A 14,715-nucleotide genomic window follows, 5' to 3' on the forward strand; every position below is an offset into this window, starting at 1 on the left:
CAACTTAAAACAATGACATACCACTACACACCTATTAGAATGGCCAAAATCCAAAACACTGACAACACCAAACACTGGGAAGGATGTGGAGCAAGAGGAATGGTACAGCCACTTTGGAAGACAGTTTGGTGGTTTCTTACAAAACTAAATATATTCTTTCCTACAATCCAGCAATCATGCTCCTTAGTATTTTGATATTTACCCAAATCCATTGAGAACTTATGTCCACACAAAAACTTGCACGTGATGTTTAAAGCAGCTTTATTCCTAATTACCAAAACTTGGAGCAACCAAGATGTCCTTCAGTAGGTGAATGGATAAATAAACTGCGGTGCATCCAGACAATGGGATATTATTCCGTGCTAAAAAGAAATAAGCTATCAAGTCATGAAGAGACATGAAGGAAATTTAAATGCACATTACCAGGTGAAAGTCATCAGTCTAAAAGGCTACACATTGTTATGATCCCAACTATATGACTACATGGGAAAGGCAAACTATGGAGACAGTAAAAAGATCAGCAGATACCAGGGGTTGAGGGGAAGAAGAGGCAGAGAGAAAGATAACAGGCAGAGCACAGAGGATTTTTAGGTGAGTAAAAATACTCTGTGTGAAATTATAAAAATGGATACATGTCATTATACATGTGTCCACACTCACACAATGTACAACACCAAAAGTGAACCATAATATAAATTATGGACTTTGGGTGATAATGATGTGTCAGTATTGGTTCATCAGTTGTAACAAATGGAGCACTCTGGTGAGGTATGTTGATAATGGGGGACGCTATGCATATGTGGGGGCAGAGGATATATGGGAAATCTCTACACTTTCCCCTCAATTCTGCTGTGAACCTAAAACTGCTTCAAAAAAATAAAGTCTTATTAAAAAAAAAAAGAGCCTGACGAAAACTTAAGGAAGCAAAATCTAATGTCATAATATGCTCTTTTTTAAAAAATGCTAAACTTAGTTGAAAAACTTAGAATGTTATCTGCCGCTTTTCAATTGCTTGTTATCATACTGGTGGGATAATAAAATGAACTGAGGTGAGCTTTTTCTTCAGTTGTATATTTACACTTTCTTTTCCCATAATTTCCCCAAGCAGAAAGGCAAAGTTCCTGATTCACTATTCCTACTTTAGGAGGAATACTAAAAATTGTTATCTTAAATATACAGCTTTGATTTATGAATTTTCCTTAAACAGCTTTCTTCCAGTAGGGGAGAGGCAAGCTTTCTCCCCTCATCTCCACTCTCTCTCTTTTCCTTTTTTTTTTTTTTTTTTGAGGAAGATTAGCCCTGAGCTAACATCTGCTGCCAATCCTCTTTTTGCTGAGGAAGACTGGCCCTGAGCTAACATCCGTCCCCATCTTCCTCTACTTTATATGTGGGACGCCTACCACAGCATGGCTTGCCAAGTGGTGCCATGTCCGCACCTGGGATCTGAACCGGCGAACCGTGGGCCGCAGAGAAGCAGAACGGGCGCACTTAACCGCTGTGCCACCAGGCCAGCCCCTGTCTCTCTTTTCCTTGACAGTAGTTCCTTACCCAAATATATTTATCTAAAGGCACCTACCTGTGGCAGGCTGGCAAAAGATCTGTATTTATAAAAAGATTAAGGGGAAAGTCTCAGTCACACAAAAACACTGTTTTTATAACTGACAAACACACCTCATTTTTAAACAATGGCAATGGTATGCAGTTTTATTCTCAACCTATTACAATACCTGGCTCTCAGTTTTTAGCGCTTTTCAATTAATTTAACTTTCAATTGATAATGAACTGTCATGCTTCATTACATAAAGGTATCAGCTCTGAAAGCAGTTCCAAATGAGGTCTACTAGTATTTTTGTCTTCAATAACCTCTTATACAAAAGCTTCATATTGAAATAGCTGTACAAGCTTTCTCAACAGTTTGAAGGACTTCACTCAAACATAAGAAACAGGCCTCGTGCCTAGCAGTAACTACTCAACAAATCCTGATTCCCTTCCTCCATGTGTTACATTATGACTATTTAGAATAGAATGTATGCATGTCTCACATACATCTTTACTTGTACGTGGATAAAATATCTCTGTAAGGATATACAAGAAAATATTACGTTTTCATCCCTTCAGTGGTATCTTTGAGGGCTGAGGAAAAAGGGTAGAGGAGATATGCTTTTTTACCTGTATGTACCATGGGTAAGTATTATCTTTTTCAAAAAGTAAACTAAATATTAAATGTTTTCAACTAAAAACACAATCATATTATTTCTATCTCACCCAGGCCCCCATCCCTCTACAAAGAAACTGGGAAATATACTGATAGAGAGAAAATTTGGTCAACAGGAAGTATACAAGCTTTGGCGTCTGACAGATGACCTGGGTTCAAACCCTAGCTCCTACAGGAACACAGACGAAGGTTCTGACTAAGAGCCACCACCCTTCACAAACTAGACTTCCTTATCTGTAAAGCAGGACACTGACATCTATCTGGTAAGGCGTTGCCAAGATTAAACAAAATGGTATTCCTGGTATACAGCAGGTACTTAGTGGGTAGTAATAACAATTACTATTCAACATTTAGTTGTGCCGTTAACTATACAAAAGAAAGAGTATAAAAATATCTGGATAAAACTTGAGATTATCCGGGGCCGGCCCCATGGCCAAATGGTTAAGTTCACACATTCTGCTTCGGTGGCCCAGGGTTTCACCAGTTCAGACCCTAGGTGTGGACCAAGCACTGATGAAGCCAGGCTGAGGTGGCATCCCATGTGGCAGAACCAGAAGGACCTACAACTAGAATGTACAGCTAGGTACTGGGGGGCTTTGGGGAGAAGAACAAAAAACAAAAAAACACTTGAGATTTTCTAATGTATATTTCCCCCTCATATAACAGTCTGAGAAAGGAAAAGCTTTATTGCTTTTTCTTTCCTTGATTCTCCATTTGAAAAGACTCTCAGGAAAATTTAACTACATTTTAAAAACACCATAAACAAATTCAAAACGCTTGGAAAAAAATATTGGCACTGGACACGACAAATATATCACAACATTAACAGAAAAAGAAAAAAAGGAAAACAAACAGTAGAAGATATGAATACAAAGCACACAAAAAAGGTATTCAAAAAGTGAGACAGCCAGCCCTGAAGGCCTAGCAGTTAAAGTGTGGTGCACTCTGCTTTGGTGGCCCAGGTTCAGTTCCAGGACACGGAATCACACCACATGTCTGTCAGCAGCCACACTATGGTGGCAGCACACAAAGAAGAACTAGAATAATTCGCAACTATACACAACTATGTACTGGGGCTGTGGGGGGCAGTGGGGGGAGGAAGAAAAATAAGGAAAATTGGCAACAGATGTTAGCTTAGGGTGAATCTTCCTCTGCAAAAAAACAAAAGAGAGAGCCTTCCTTAAGAAGAAAAAAAAAAATAACAAATTAAAGAGACACTCATAATCACCCATCAATTTTATAAAGATGAACAAGTTTGATACCCAGTATTGTGAGCATGTGAAGAAAGAGACAGCTCATCCATTGCTGGTAAAAGTATAAACTGATCCATTCAGAACAGCAATTCAGCAACATCTTTGAAAAACTAATATTCTAACCTAGCAATTCTACTATTAAAACCTTATCTCCCAAATACACAAAAGTAAGCAATGACATTAGTAGAAGGATGCTTATTGCAGCACTGTTTATAATGGCCAAAAGACCTTTATTATATTGCATCTCTATAAGCATCTAAAATCCTTCAAAAATGAAGCAAAGAACAGAGAAAAAGAAAATACTGACCCAACTACATGCTGTCTGCAATAAATTCACCCGAACTATAGTGATACTAGCAGCTCAAAAGTAAATGGAGCAAAAATAAATAGATGGAGTGATATTGTCAAAAACGGTAGAATAAGGAACTCCAAAAATCCACCCCTCCAAAAAGCACCTAAAAAACTGGCAAAAACTGGGCATCAGCAACACAGCAGAGCGAGCTGTTCCCTTTGTCTCTCCTCTTTCAAACTACAACTAAATGGACATTGATCAATCAGCAGAGGATACCCACACAGCACATCAGGATGCCTGAGAAACCCACAAAGCTGTACATATAAAGGAGGATGGACTACCCCTGGGGTTGTGGTGGAGACAGGTGTGCACTCTCTGGCCCCCAGGCAACCCAGTACATGCGTGCAACTGCTCTCCCAGCCACAGCAACCATAGCATCACCGTGGCCTGGAAGTGGGGAGCACATCTGAGTGGGACTGTGGGAGCAGACAGTGGCAGCCCTAAGCCCCCACATGATCACTTTCTCATCTGGTGGGAGAGCACACAGTACCACTGTGGTCCAAAGTAGTGGCTCTGGCTCAGATCCAGTGGGGAGGCCCTGCCTACCAAGCACAATAGCTGGTGTGACCGAGGAGGAGACGGTGGCAGATCTGCAGGCCTGGGCAAATGAGTTCCTGGCTGCAGCAAAGGCCCATATTACCACTGCTGCCCCAAAGAGGGGCATGTGTCTTGGTAGGACTCTGGAAGCAGGTGGAGGCAGCCCTGAGCCCCCAGGTGATGACTTTCCCATTCAGTAGGAGGACCCATAGGGCTGCTACAGTCCCAAGGAGTGGCCCAGACTGGGAGAGACACAGCTGACAGGGATCATGGCGGACTCAGTATACACAGTTCCTGCCCACCCCTGCCCTGGGGGAAGCAGGTGGAATCTGCGACCAGATACTATTAGAATGAGAAGGCACAAATCCACCCCAGCAAATAATATGAAGAAGTATATTAATATTCCTGACCAGAAGGAAAAAGACAAACACCAGAAATCAATCCTGAAGGGACAGAAATCTACAATCTAAATGACAGAGAATGCAAAATGGCTCTCATAAAAAAATTCAACAAGAGGGGCTGGCCCAGTGGCACAGTGGTTAAGCTCGCATGTTCTGCTTCTCAGCGGCCTGGGGTTCACCGGTTCAGATCCCAGGTGCGGACATGGCACTGCTTGGCAAAAGCCATGCTGTGGTAGGCATCCCCTGTATAAAGTAGAGGAAGATGGGCATGGATGTTAGCTCAGGGCCAGTCTTCCTCAGCAAAAAGAGGAGGACTGGCCAGTAGTTAGGTCGGGGCTAATCTTCCTAAAAGAAAAACAGAAACAAAAAATTCAACAAGAGAACTCAGAAAGATAGTGCAATGAAATCAAGAACAAAACTAATGAACAGAGGAAATCTTCACAAAAGAGACTAAAACTATAAAGAAAAAAACAATCAGAAATCTTGGCAATGAAAAACACAATGAATGAGATACAGAAAAATCTGGAGTCCTTAAATAACAGAGTTGATGTTATGGAGGACAGAATTAGCAATTTACAGAATAGAAATACAGAAATGCTTCAGATGGAGGAGAAAAGAGAAATAAGACTAACAAGAAATGAAGAATTCTCCAAGAAGTATCTGACTCAATTAGAAAATGCAACATCAGGTTTATAGACATTTCCAAGGAAGAAGAGGGAAAAACAAGCAGAGAGCTTGTTCAAAGAAATAATAGCTGACAACTCCCCAAATCTGGGGAAGGAGCTGGAATTACAAGTCAAAGAAGCTAATAGAACTCCTAGTTACATCAATGTAAAAAGACCTTCTCCAAGGCATACATTAGTAGAACTGCCAAAAGTCAATGGCAAAGAAAAAATATTAAGGGCAGCAATGCCGAAGAAAATAACCTACAAAGGAACCCCTATCAGGCCTTCAGTGGATTTCTCAGCAGAAACCTTACAGGCTGGGAGAGAGTGGAATGATATATTCAAAATTCTGAAAGACAAAAAGTTTCAGCCAAGAATACTCTATCCAGTGAAAATATCCTTCAGATATGAAGGAGAAATAAAAACTTTCCCAGATAAACAAAAGCTGAGGGAGTTCATCGCCATAAGACCCCCCTAAAAGATATGATCATGAAGGCCCTCATATGGGCCAGCCCCATGGCCAAGTGGTTAAGTTCGCACACTTCAGCTTCGGTGGCCCAGGGTTTCGCTGGTTCAGATCCTGGGCGCAGAAATGACACCGTTCATCAAGCCATACTGAGGTGGTGTCCTACACAGCACAACCAGAAGGACCTACAACTGGCATATACAACTATGTACTGGGGAAGTTTGGGGAGAAAAAAAAAAAAAAGATTTGCAACAGATGTTAGCTCAGGAGACAATCTTTTTTTTTGTTTTTAAAAAAAAGGCCCTCATAGCTGAAAAAAAAAGGGGAGGGGTTACAAAGCCTTGAGCAAGGAGATAAACAGGCAGACAAAATCAGAAAATTGCAACTCTCTATCAGAACAGATTAGCAAACACTTAATTATAACATTAAAGATAAAAGGAAGGAAAACATCAAGAATAAATATAATCACTTCATTTTAACCACAAACTCACAACACAAAACAGAATAAGTTGTGACAACAATAACTTAGTTATTGAAGAGGAAAGGGGTGGAATCTGCTTAGACTAAGGGAATAAGAGGCTATCAAAAATTGGACCATACCATCTGTGAGAACTTTTATACAATCCTCACAGTAACCACTAAACAAAATATCAAAAGAGAAACACAAATGGTAAATAATGAAAAAATCATCATAGAGAGCCACCAAACTGAACTGGCAGTCCAAAATACATGGGACAAGAAACAAGGGAAATACAGAACAACCAGAAAGCAAATGATACAATGGCAGCATTAAGCCCTCATATATCAATAATCACTCTAAATGTAAATGGATTGAATTCTCCAATCAAAAGACACAAAAGTGGCTGGACGGATTAAAAAACAAGACCCAACAATATGCTGCCTCCAGAAAACACATCTCAGCTCTAAAGACAAACACAGGCTCAGAGTGAAGGGATGGAAGACAACACACCAAGCTAATGGCAAACAAAAGAAAGCAGGTGTTGCCATACTTCTATCAGATAAAGTAGACTTCAAGATAAAAAAGACAATGAAAGACAAAGAAGGGCAGTATATGATAAAAGGAACACTCCACCAACAACACGCAACACATAAATATATATGCACCTAAGACAAGAGCACCAAAGTATATAAAGTCACTATTAATTGATCTAAAAGAAGATATTAAAAGCAACACAATAATGGTAGGGACCTTAACACCCCACTTTCATAAATGGATAGATCAACCAGACAGAAAGTCAACAGGAAACAGTGGAACTAAATGAAAAATAAGACCAGATGAACTTAACAGATGTAAATAGAACACTCCATCCAAAATCAGCAGAATACACTATCTTCTCAAGTGCACATGGAACATTCTCAAAGACAGACTATATGTTGGGAACAAGGTAAGCCTTAATAAATTTAAGAAGACTGAAATCTTATCAAGCATCTTTTTTGACCATAATGCTATGAAACCAGAAATCAACTACAAGAAAAAAGCTAGGAAAGTGACAAATATGTGGAGACTAAACAACATGCTACTAAACAACCAATGGATCATTGAAGAAATTAAAGGAAAAATTAAAAAATATCTTGAGACAAATGAAAATGAAAATACACCACACCAACTCATAGGGGATGCAGCAAAAGCCGTTCTGAGGGGGATAGTCATAGCAATTCAAGCTCACTTATTTTTTTTTAAGATTTTTTTTCCTTTTTCTTGCCAAAGCCCCCCTGGTACATAGTTGTATATTTTTAGTTGTGGGTCCTTCTAGTTGTGGCATGTGGGACGCCACCTCAGCACAGCTTGATGAGTGGTGCCATGTCCATGCCCAGGATCCGAACCGGCAAAATCCTGGGCTGCTGCAGCAGAGCGCACAAACTTAACCACTCAGCCACAGGGCTGGCCCCTGGCCCACTTTAACATACAAGAAAAATCTCATATAATTAACATTAAACTACACTTAACAGAACTAGAAAAAGAAGAACAAACAAAGCCCAAAGTCAGCAGAAGGAGGGAAATAAAAATTACAGCAGAAATAAATGAAATTGAAATTAAAAAAACAGTAGAAATGATCAATGAAACTAAAAGCTGGTTCTTTGAGAAGATAAACAAAATGGACAAACCCTTAGCCAGGCTCACCAAGGAAAAAAGAGAGAAGGCTCAAATAAATAAAATCAGAAATGAAAGAGGAGAAATTACAACGGATACCATAGAAATACAAAGGATTCCAAAGGATACTATGAAAAACTATAGGCCAACAAACTGGACAATCTAGAAGAAATGGGTAAATTCTTAGACTCTTGCAACCCGCCAAAACTGAACCAAGAAGAAACAGAGAATCTGAATAGACAAATCACAAGAGATTGAAACACTAATCAAAAACCTCCCCCCACCCCCAAAAAAAGTCCACAACCAGATGGCTTTTCTGGGTAATTCTACCAAACATTCAAAGATTTAGTACCTATTCTTCTCAAACTATTCCAAAAAATTGAAGAAAATGGAACACTTCCTAACACATTTTACCAGGCCAACAACACCCTGATCCCAAAGTTGGACAAGGACAACAGAAAGAAGGAAAATTACAGGCCAATATTGCTGACAAGCACAGATGCAAAAATCCTCAACAAAATATTGGCAAAGCGAATACAGCAATACATCAAGAGGATCATACACCATGATCAAGTGGGATTTATACCAGGGACGCAGGGATCCTTCAACAACCGCAAATCGATCAATGTGATACACGACATTAACAAAATGAGGAATAAAAACCACATGATCATCTTAATAGATGCAGAGAACGCATTTGACAAAAGCCAACATCCAATTATGATAAAAACTCTGAATAAAATGGGTATAGAAGGAAAATACCTCAACATGATAAAGGCCATATATGACAAACCCACAGCCAACATCATACTCAACAGGGAAAAACTGAAAGTCATCCTTTTGAGAACAGGAAAAAGACCAGGATGCCCACTCTCGCCACTCTTATTTAACATAGAGATGGTTGCACAACTCTGTTCATATACCATAAACCACTGAATTGTACACTTTAAAAGGATAAATTTTATGTTATATGAACTATACTGCAATAAAACCGATATAAGGAAAAAAACAGGCTAAGTCTTTGCCATGTTAAAAATCCCTCCCCACCATCCTCTGCTAACACTTCCCTATATTCTTCCCTTCACAGTTAAGACTTTATTTGTTCATTCTTGAAATAATCTCCATTTGCTTTCTCTGCTCTCTGGCCTCCCATTAATGCCCCAGTTCAATGAAACCTAGCTCCTTCCCCATATGGCAGCATTAAGCAGAATGCTTTCAAAACTGCTCTCACTTAGTTATCAAATTCAACAGACTCCTAGTAATTCTTGTTTTACTCCAGTTCTCAGAGCAATTGAAGTGTAGCTTGCTTTCTTAGAATTTTTATTTTTTCTGGAGAGTCAGTTGTGAAGAATAGCTTCCTTTTGAAATGGTCCCATTTGGGTTTCTATGACATTTCCTCACGATTTTTCAACATCTCTAACCACTCAGGAATTTCCTTTTCCAGTCCTTCTTCCTCTGTCTGGCTTTGGGTGTTGTTCTCCATCGCTCACTTTTAGAACTACTGTCCATCAGTAAACTCCTCCTACCTGGTGTTACGCAAATCAAAGGCTTCAGCTACCCCCTATAACATAGCCTGGCAACCCTCCTATCAAGACCTCTCTGTCGTACCCCAAAACCCACACCCAACTCTGCAGCCGATGCTTCCACCTGCATGTTTCACAGGTAACTCCCACTCAACATATCCACAAGGTAAAATTCTGTTCCTCCTCAATCTGCTCCCCTTCCTGAGCTCCCAGTCTCAGGGTACTTTACCATGGGCTAGACAATCACCCACCTTAAAACCCAAGCCATCTTATCCTACTGTTTCTCTCTCACTCCCCAAATTCGACTGTAACTGAATCCTATGGATTCTACCTTCTAAATATCTGTGCTATGAACTTACTCCTCTGGATCTCCACTGACACTGCCTTAGTTCAGACCCTCACCTCTCACCTCAACCTTTATGAAAAGCTCCTAATCAATCTTTCTGCATCCTGCCTTATCTGCCTTCCTTCCCTTCTGAAATCTACACCCTACAATACCAGAATGATCTCTCTAAAATGAAAACCTTATCATGTCTCTTTCCTGATGAAAATCCATAAAGCTTATTATTATCTATAGGAAAAAAACCTTCTGAAACCCATAGATACTTAAGGATCTATCTGTGCAGCCTCAGCCTCATCTTCTGCTACTCACCACCATAAAATCAATGCTATGGCTGTAGAGAACAACTTTTCCACTCTTAAAAGTGTTCCATACTCTCTCTCTCGTCATGTCCAGCTTTCCCTTTGCCTTATGTGCCTTTCCCCCCACTTTCTGCCTCAGTCATGCCTAAGCCTTCTTTAAGTTTAAGGACATAAAGTATAAAGTACCTAATATAATACCTGACACACAACAGGGAGTTAAAAATGGGTTGATCTGGCTCAGGTCTCTCTTTTTCATCCTGTCACTGGCTCCTAATTGCTTATGAGATAAAGTTGAAATTATTTCGACTGCATATAAGACAGAATTTGGTCTCTGCCTACCTCCCCAGTTTCATGTCTTGCCACCACCCTATACTCTCAGTAGCTATACTTGCAGATCCTACAATTCTACAATTCGTTACGTAAGTTTAGACTGCCATGCTTTTGCTCACACTGTTCCTTCTACCTAAATCCCCATCCTGCCTATGCCTGTATAAACTTACTGTTTTCATCACTTCCTGTATAGTCTTTCCTTACCACTGCCCCCTCCTCAGTCTCCTCTTTCCTCAAGAAACTGACCACTACTGCCTTTGTACACCCACCATACTCGCATACTTTCTCCAACCAAAGCAATCTTAAAAACATATTGTAGCTGTTAACAGTTCAAGTAAGAGATAAAGTCTTGCCACCTTGAAAGTACCTTTAAGTCCTCTCCACAAGGCACAGTACCTGCAACACAGTAATTCCTCTCAACTAAACGATCTGCATTTTTCCTTCTTCCCTCCACAAATACTAACATAAGCTTCTAGCAGGAATTTCCTTTCAAACAAGAAACGACATACTTCCAGGGTACATTCTGGGCCCAGTCTCTCCTTGCCAAGCAAACAACTGTGCAAATAAAACCGGACAAATTAACGTTAACGGGCATTTTCTGAAACCATTTCTATTTTCTAAATTAGGGGAGAAATGGTCCCTGAAAGATCTAAAATAAGAAATAACATCTTGAAAAGACAGCAAAATAGGTTACAGTACATTGTTTCAAGATACTTTGTTTAAAGAATTACTTCTCAACAGTTACTGTCAAATTAGCCTACACCACTTGGATCGAAGGGTCACCCTGAAAAGTGGGAACCACTCTACCAACTTCCTTCCTACCCCTACTACTGCCAATACAGCTACAGTAACTACTCACTGTCAGGAGGATACTCAGGAAGGAATTTTCAAATCGCCAAGATAGTTCGAAAGACAGAAAGTGAGGTTATCCTCCTCATCCACAGTCCTACCTATTCATTAGAAGTTCCGCCTCCGCGATCACCAAACCAAAAGGGCCGGTTCCTTGTCACCATTTAAATACTTTGTGAATAACTGCCAGATATGATGGAATGCTACCCAAAAGCGCTGCAGCATTTGAACATGCCCACTCCACTAAGCCAAAAACTCAGTGAAAGCTCTTCCAACGAGACTAGATGGTGTGTAACTCAAGGTCCAAACGACTGTACCTCTTTTCACGCACATTCCAAATGCCTCAAATTGACATGTTAATTATCTTCAAGAACTCCACTAGGCCTCAGAGGAAACATGTTGCTTGTTCAAGAGGGAGGCTCTGCAGCAATGAATCCCAAAACTTGAAACAGCATAATTACTTCAGGTAAGACTAAGGTGTGGAATATTTAGTAAAACCTGTTTTACTCTCACAACGATTAAAAAAAAATACAATGACCTCAATAAGGGCATTTCGGCACAAGCATACTCGAAAATGAGTTGTGAAACGAATTTTCAACTCCAGATCTGCCTGTCCCTTCGCACCGAAACCTGAACTAAAGACCGCAGCACCCAAGGAGCCCCGCTGCTCCACGCCAGCGAGCGCCGGGGAACATCAAGAGCCTTCCGCCGGCCCACCGGGCAAGCCCTGGGCCCGGGGCCACGTTCCGGTGCGACCAGAACACAGGAGGGTTATGTAAAAGACTGAGCCCCCTCTGCTCCGTTCCGGGGCGCCCCAGCGCTGCCCTGAGGCCTGCAGACTCGGCGCGGAGGGCTCGGTTGCCTACTCTCCTCCTACAGACCCGAGAGCCCCAAATCGCAGCTGCGATGCCCCGAGGGGGCCCGGCCGGCAAGCTGGAGGCACAGACGGTAGAGGGGCGAGCCTGTGGAGAGGGCTGCCGGCAGGAACCCGCCCTAGGGGCAGCCACGCCCCCCACCCCAACTCCAGCCGGCACGGCGAGCGCCCAGCCCCGCACGCTGCCTGACAGCCGCGGCGGCGAGGCGGCTGCAGAGAGGCTGCCCGGGCACGCGAGGGGCATGCCGCGACCCCCGCACGCCGCCCCTGCCGGTCACTGACCTGTGCCTGCCGCCGCGCGACCGCCCGCCCCGCCGCAGCCGCCGCCTCCTCGCGCTCACGCTGCCGCCGCAGCCACCGTAGCCACCTCCTGCGCTGCGCCCCTCGCCGGCCTCGGGTGCCCCATTCCCACCCCGCCCCAGCCTCCGCCTGTTTACAATGATTGGGACGGAACAGGACGAGCCGGCCCAGCGCGCACGCGCATTCCCTCCTCCCGCCGAGACCGGCTTCCCGGGTCCTCCTCTCGGCGCTGACGGCTAGGCCTGCAAGGGCAACGCCCTGTGCCCTCGCGCGGGGCACGCTGGGAGATGTAGTTCTAGAAACCCAGCGCCGGTCTACGGGAGCGCCTTTCTTGGAGGAAGCGCACTACCACACCCAGGAAGCACCGCGTTCCCTTCGGCCCAGGGGCTGGCTGAAGAGACTGAGGGAGCGCGCGAGAGAACATGCCGCTGGTGGTCTACGAGCGCCTGCGCACTCCCTGGTCTTGGGGGACTGGGTGGGACAGACACCTACCCCGAGTGATTGTCGGTGAAGATGGGTGGGGGCCGCTCCTGCGGTGGTTTGAGAAAGGAAAGAGCTTTCCTCTCCACGCTGGGGCCAGGCTGTGGCGTGTTCCTCAGCTACTGGAGTTCAGAGCTTTTGTGCCAGTGGGCTTCAGGCGTCCTAACCAGCCAAACCAGCCTGGGAGGCCGGCCCAGCCTGCCGCTGGGTGGGGCATCTCCCTGGCCGCGCAGTGGGCGGGGAGTCTTTTGCTGGGGATGAGGGTGGTAAAAGGAAGCGCCGTGGGCCTCTGGGTAGAGACTGGTAGAAAACTCTGTGCCGGGACCATGCTCAGAATTCCCAAAATGGGCATTGACTAGGGCCCCCTTTGGTTCTTGCGGGGCGGCGGGCCTGCTGTCGTCCGTCCCCTCTTTGGCTCAACATTTACAAAGGAACACCTGAATTAGAACTGCCTGGCCGCATGTTTAGCTTGCAGGTAGAGCTGAATCACGAAGAAGACTGGAAATAACTGGATTTCCTCCAGAAATCCTTCACAGAGGCTTGAAGAATTGTTCTGCTAATGAGTGGCTGGAAACGGGGGGGGGGGGGGGGGAAGTGGGGAGGGAGTCTTTTGAACTGATCTGGTTATTACGGTAAATACGATTGGGGATAGAGATGGTCCTTCCCAATCGCTCCCATTCCTAGTGCAATACTGTCTTTAGAACTTCATTACATATTTAGGTTGATCTCTGTAATCCACCCTACACTATACCCGCACATCAGCTTTCCTCTAAGCTGACAATAGGTCTCTCCCTTGTACTCTGCAGTTCCTGCCCGGTGAAGTTCAGCCGCCTCAGCCTGGCGTTCAAGAGCCTCCCACAATTAGATACCAAGGTGATCTGTGGTAGCCATTGTTTTCAGATTGCTTGAAAGCTTGCTTATTGCCCTTCTGGCAACAGAACAGTGTCCTCGGACCACTGGGTTGAGCATGTTACCATGCCAGTTAGGAAACTCATTGCCTCTGGCTGCACAGATTGGGCCAAGAGATAGGCACTGACCCAAGTTGGACAATTTATTGAGCCCTTGCTTAAAATTGCTGTATGGACACAGAGAAGGCGGGGGGGGTGGCGGGGGGGGGGGGGGGGTTTTACTGAGATAGCTGCTGATTGCCACCTTCTTCACAACATAAAGAGGCCTGTCTATGATAGGAATGAATGAAGCCAAGGGCGGGGTGTGGGGAGCGGCAATGGAAAGGGAGAAACCGAGAGATGGCAGCATGAAGACTGGTTTCAGTTTGAGAGAGCTTGGATGTTGTATAGCTCTTCTGTAAGTGTTTTGAGTATGTGAACCTAGCTGGGTGAGCCAATACGTTTATTTATTTATTATTATTTAGGGCTAATTTGTGTGGTTGTTGGTTGTCTCCTGAGCATTCATTCTTCCTGTTTTAAGCCATGCAGCATAACTGTTCTCTCTGGTAGCTGAGAGTTTCAGAGACGGTCGTGGAACCCATTCAGAACCAATGAGCCCCACAGACACTTGAGTTTGGGTTTCTAGTGAACTGCAGCATCCTTGCCCTTCTGGTATGGTGTAAGTATATGAGGTCTGGAAATGTAGCAATCTTTTGGCTCCTACAAGGAGAAAGCCTGAAGGGGTAGGGATTAGGGGGAAGGCGCCAGTAGAGCTTGAAGATGAAGTCAATACTGTCAAATGAGTACTGGAAAGGAGAACAACCCTGT

The 14,715-nt window shown here is 43.6% G+C and overlaps 1 protein-coding gene across 2 annotated transcripts in view; it reads right to left on the reverse strand.

The window, feature by feature from the left end:
* RALBP1 (ralA binding protein 1) overlaps positions 1-13,142 on the reverse strand; it is a 61,527-nt gene extending 48,385 nt beyond the window's left edge. Inside the window, exon 1 of one of the 2 annotated variants that reach the window (XM_046671764.1) lies at positions 13,013-13,142. The gene's annotated coding sequence lies outside the window, so the exon portion shown is untranslated. Of the gene's footprint in view, positions 1-12,502; positions 12,654-13,012 lie in introns of those variants that run through there. The other variant, XM_046671763.1, reaches the window with a different exon arrangement.
* Between the last annotated feature and the right edge of the window lie 1,573 nt (positions 13,143-14,715).

This window comes from Equus quagga, chromosome 9, assembly GCF_021613505.1.
Source record: "Equus quagga isolate Etosha38 chromosome 9, UCLA_HA_Equagga_1.0, whole genome shotgun sequence".
NCBI lineage: Eukaryota > Metazoa > Chordata > Mammalia > Perissodactyla > Equidae > Equus > Equus quagga.